Here is a 5,166-nt window from a genome sequence, read left to right as displayed (position 1 = left end):
GTATCTGTATTGGCAGGGAGTGGGAGGAGGTATGCAACTCGGTCCCCCGATTAATTTTTATGGGCCCAAGAGTGGAGAGGGCTAAAAGTGCAAGATGTCCATTGAAGCTATTATCTATTATTCCCGGGGCTATTTGGAGACCTTCCAAGAGCATGTCTCCTCTGTCTATTACATATCCTGTCAATTTAGGTGGAAATGGCCCAAACATATCTGTGGATATGAGTTGAAACCCTAGTTCTGGAATTAATATTGTAGAGGTGGAGGCACAGAGGTCCAATCCAGTACTCCCAGGGATAACTCTGAGGAGGGAGCTAAATTCCTGATCTGTGCTGGTGGGGTGAACCTGATAGCCCCAGGGTTCAATCCCTTTGATGGGGCCAGGGGCTGGCCCCGTGAGAAGTTTCCCTGCCTAGGGGCTAGGGTTTTTCCTTCATTATCAGTTTTAGAGCAGCATTCATTGGCCCAATGGCGCCCCTTTTTGCACCTAGGGCAAATGGTCTTGGGCAAGCCGCATGGGGCTCTGGACCCAGCAGGGCATTCTTTAGAAAAGTGACCAGGTTGTTTGCAATTGAAGCAAGTTTTATCCCTAGTAAAATTTTGAAAGGCAGCTCCTATCGCGAGGCCCATTGTATGGGCTGTCCCAATTCCTGAACATAGTTTAATGTAGTCAGAAAGAGGGCCCTGCCTGTGGGGCCTGATGGCTTCTTGGCATGCTGAATTAGCATTTTCATAGGCCAAGTGTTTAACAAAGGCACTATCTTCGCCGGCTGATAAAGTCAGCATATGACTCATCTGGCCCTTGGCGTATCTTAGCCAGCGAGGAAGTGGCGGGCCCCTTAGGGGGAAGACGCCGCCATGCCTGAGTGCGGCATTCTGTATCTGAGCTAAGAGGCCTGGGGGAAAGGCAGCCTGTTGCAGATGTTCCCTCTTTTGTAACATTCATCACAGAGCCCTGGGCCCTTAGATGGCTCGATTTCAGTTTCCTCAGAGAGGCCAATGTTGGTCTGTTCGGGTTCTTAAGGTTCCAATAAGAAAAGGCAGTTACGGGAACCTTCTCAGGTCCAAAGGTCCGATAATAATCCTGAAGTGCATCGCCTACTCTTTTCCATCTTTTTTGGTCGATTGTCCCTTCCAGGGGGAACCAAGGGCATGTATCATGAATAAAGGAGAAAAATTGTTTAAGATCTTTTCCTGAAACCTTAATCCCTCGTGCTCTGAGGGACTCCTTGAGTCCCTGAAGAAATTGTCCCTGAGAATCCAAAGAGTTGCCCATGCTGTCTGAGAATCGCCCTTGCGTGAGCCTCGCCGGTCAGTATAAGTGCTGACACACACCCGACAGATCTGGTCGCCTGTTAGTAACCGCAGATCTTCGGTGGACGGCTTAGAAGGAAAAAGTACACCGCTCTTCCTACTCCAAGCAAGCTGGCAATTTCTCAGGAGCTGGGGTCCCTCCCTATTGTGGGACTGAGAATCTCAAGCACTAATAATGCCTATCTATTGGGTGCGTCAACCTTACCTTCTCTTCTACCGATCTGTCTCACGGCGGTCATTCCGTGGCGATCTCGGGGGTTCGTGGGGGGTGCCTGCACAGGCTCTCTGTGGTTGACATTCCTCTCAGTCTTCCTCTAGCCTCACGTTGGGCGCCAGAGATGCCCTGACCCGTGGAGCAACAGCGTGGGGCACCGAGACTGAACCTGGAGGAATGAATAGATAGGGGGCACGAAGAAATGGAGACAAGACAGTATTCTGATCAAGTCTCATTTATTGAGCAATCACACAGTGTTAATATAGTAAAGCGGAGGGTGGGGGAAGGTAAAGGGCGGAGAGAAGGCGGGGGAGTGGAAGGAGGCAAGGCCCTGCTGGGGAATTTCTACTACAGTCATGAGCCCTGGTGGTTTCACAAGATAAGGAAGTAAAATGTAGAAAAAAATCAGGGCAAGAAAAACATGTTTTTACAAGGCCACCTGGTTGTTTCAAACTGGGGCAGGGGTACACTTAAGGCTTGGCCTCCAACATGCATGTAATGCCTGTGAAGGCCAGAAGAGGCAGTTGGATCCCCTGGAACTGGAGTTACAGATTGTTGTTAGCTGCCATGTGGGTGCTGGGAACCAAATCTGGGTCCTCTGGAAGAGCAGCAATTATTCTCAACTGCTTATCCACCTCTCCAGTCCCTTTTAAAATGTTTTGTTTGTTTGTTTTTTGAGACAGAGTCTCTCTGTAACCCCAGCTGGCCTGGAACTTGTTATGTAGACCAGGCTGGCCTTGAACTTACAGAGACCTGCCTGCTTCTGCCTCCTGAGTGCTGGGATTAAAGGTGTGCACTGCAATGCTTGGCTTCCCCTTTACATCTTAAAAAAATACTTTATTATTTTATTGTATATGAGTTACTGCCTGCATATGTATAAATGCATCCATATCATGCAATGCCCATGGAGGTCAGAAGGGAGTGTCAGATTCCTCTGGAACTGGAGTTATGGATGGTTGTGGGTGCTGGGAACTAAACCCAGGTCTTCTACAAGAGCAACCAGTGCTCTTAACCACTGAGCCATCTCTCCAGCACCCCCTTTTAAATGAAAATATAAAATATTTTAGCCTGGTATGGTGGCACACGCCTTTAGTCCCAGCACTCAGGAGGCAGAGGCAGGCAGATCTCTGTAAGATTGAGGCCAGCCTGCTCAATATAGCAAGTTCCAGGCCAGCTGGGTCTACAGGGAGACACTGTCCCAAAAAGACTAAAGAGAATCTGTCTTATTTCTTTTTGTGTGTATATGCACATGTATGCAGTTTATGTGTGCACTACATATATGTGCGTGCATGTGTATATTCCAGTATGTGTGCATATACATGAGGAGGCCAGAGGTCAGCATCAGATGTCTTCCTGGATCACTCTCCACCTTATCTTTTTTAAAATTTTATTTACTTATTATTTTATGTGTATGAATGTTATGCCTGCATGTATGTATATGCATCTGTGTTGTGCAATGCCTATGAAGGTCAGAAGAAGGTGTCAAATCCCCTGGAACTGGAGTTACAGTTGTTAGCCACCGTGTGGGTGCTAGGATTTGAACCTGGGTCTTCTGCAAGAGCAGTCAGTGCCTTTAATCACTGAGCCTCTCCACCTTATCTTTTGAGACAGTGTCTCTCATTAAACTTCCTGCTCACTGAGTGGCTAAGGTGGCTGGCCACTGAACTCCAGGCATCTGCCTGTCTCTGTTCTTTCTGGATTACGGATTACGACTACAGTTGTGAAAGGCCATGCCTGGCTTTTTTATGTGGGTGTTGGGAATCAGAACTCAGGTCCTCATGGTTGTGGGGCAGGTACTTTACTGACTGAACCATCTTCACAGTTCTCTCTTTTATTTCCATGTTTTGTTTTCTTCCTTGTTTCTCTTTTTCAAATCTTCACATCTGAAATGAAGCTAACTAAAGACTTGAATAGTTCAGCCATGTTTTGCTCTCCCTTAATTTTGTTGCCTTGATATCTCCCAGGTTTGGTTTTATTTGGTGGAGGAGGAAGGGAGGAACAGAGAGCCACTTTATAGACTTCTTTGCTGTCCATGAGCAATGTACTCAAAATGCTGCCCCATAGCTGTCATCCTGGGGCACATCCTCCTTAGCACAGGAGGGTTGTCTGGTCATAGGATAATCTAGTTTTCTTTCTGTTGAGAAAAGAACCTGGCCAAAAGAAACTTAAGGGAGAAGGAAGTTTATTTGGCTCACAATTCCAGGTTATACTCCACCATCGCAGAGAAGTCCAGCTGCTAGTCACATCATATCCAAAGTTAAGAGCAGAGAAATAAACACATGCGGAGCTGCTTGCTTGCTTTCTCCTCTCTTATATAGTCACGACCCTCTGCCTAGAGAATGGTGCCACCTACTGTGGACTGGGTCCTCTCACATCAATTAACAATGAATACAGTCCCCCACAGGCCAACCTGATCTAGACAGTTCCTCAATTAAGACTCTCTTACCTTGGGGCTGGAGAGATAGTTCAGCAGTTAAGAGTATGCACTGCTCTTGCAGAAGACCTGAGTTTGGTTCCCACATCAGTGGCCCACAGTCACCTGTAACTCCAGTTTTGGAAGAGGTGCCATTTCTTCTGGCCTCCCCCAGGCACCTGCATTCACGTGTACATACCCATGCATAGACACACATGCGCATACTTAAAAAATAAAATAAATCTTGGAAAAAAGAGACTCTCTACCCAGGTGATTCTCAGTTGCAGCAAGTGGACAGTTTAAAACTAACCATTACAGATAGACTAGATCTTCAGTTACTGCATTAACTGTGTTTTACACTGGGTTTCACTGAGCGGGAAATTAGAGCACAAGTGTTTTTGTTGTTGTTGTCTGGTTGGTTGTTTTGCCATTCATATGAAGAAGCACTGGTGAGGGAAAGAAGAGCTAAGTCAGAGACAGGAAAGAAGACAAGAAAAGGCCTGTGAATGTGCACAAGACAGCTATAGACAAGTGCAGGCTGGGGACTTGCGGAAGCAGTGCAGAACAGGACTTACTTGGTTTTATCCTAGAGGCAAGGAAGCTGGGGCATCGATCCACCCTTCCTTCTCATTGGTTGGAGCAGTCGTGGCAGTTGTGGTTGGGTGCAAGGGCCACCCATCTCAATGTGCCTTGAGGATGTTCTCAAACTTCGAGTCCCAAGGTCTTGCAATAAGTCCCTGTCTGTATGTACAGAAGGGCAATATCTTGGGATATGAGCAGGGCTCACACAACATTTCCTTTCTTTAAGACTGAAGCCAAGTGGGAGGAGTCAGCTGTTCATTGTCTTCATGATGTGGCTAGTGTGCTATGTAGTGTATCAGGGCCTGTGTTTAAGTGAGATTGTGTCCCATCTACGTGAGGCAGGCAATTTCATGTTGGTAAAGCCAACAGGCCAAAAATAGAAGACGGTGCTCTTTAATTCCCACTGGGCATCTACCAAAGCAGTCTTGGTCACAGGTATCCTGAAGAGACTCTGGACCTGCGTGTGTGTGTGTGTGTGTGTGTGTGTGTGTGTGTGTGTGTGTGTATCAGTTTGCCTGGCACTGATTATGATTGCTCTCCCATCCTCTTCACTTGAGTTTCCTAATTGCCTGGTCTTTCCACATGGTGAAGTGTTTTTGTTTTGTTTTTTTAATTTCTCTGTGTACACTCCATCCTTTGAAACTTC

This window comes from Nannospalax galili, unplaced genomic scaffold (assembly GCF_000622305.1).
Source record: "Nannospalax galili isolate Female #2095 unplaced genomic scaffold, S.galili_v1.0 scaffold7, whole genome shotgun sequence".
NCBI classification, from domain to species: domain Eukaryota; kingdom Metazoa; phylum Chordata; class Mammalia; order Rodentia; family Spalacidae; genus Nannospalax; species Nannospalax galili.
This window is presented reverse-complemented; position numbering follows the sequence as displayed.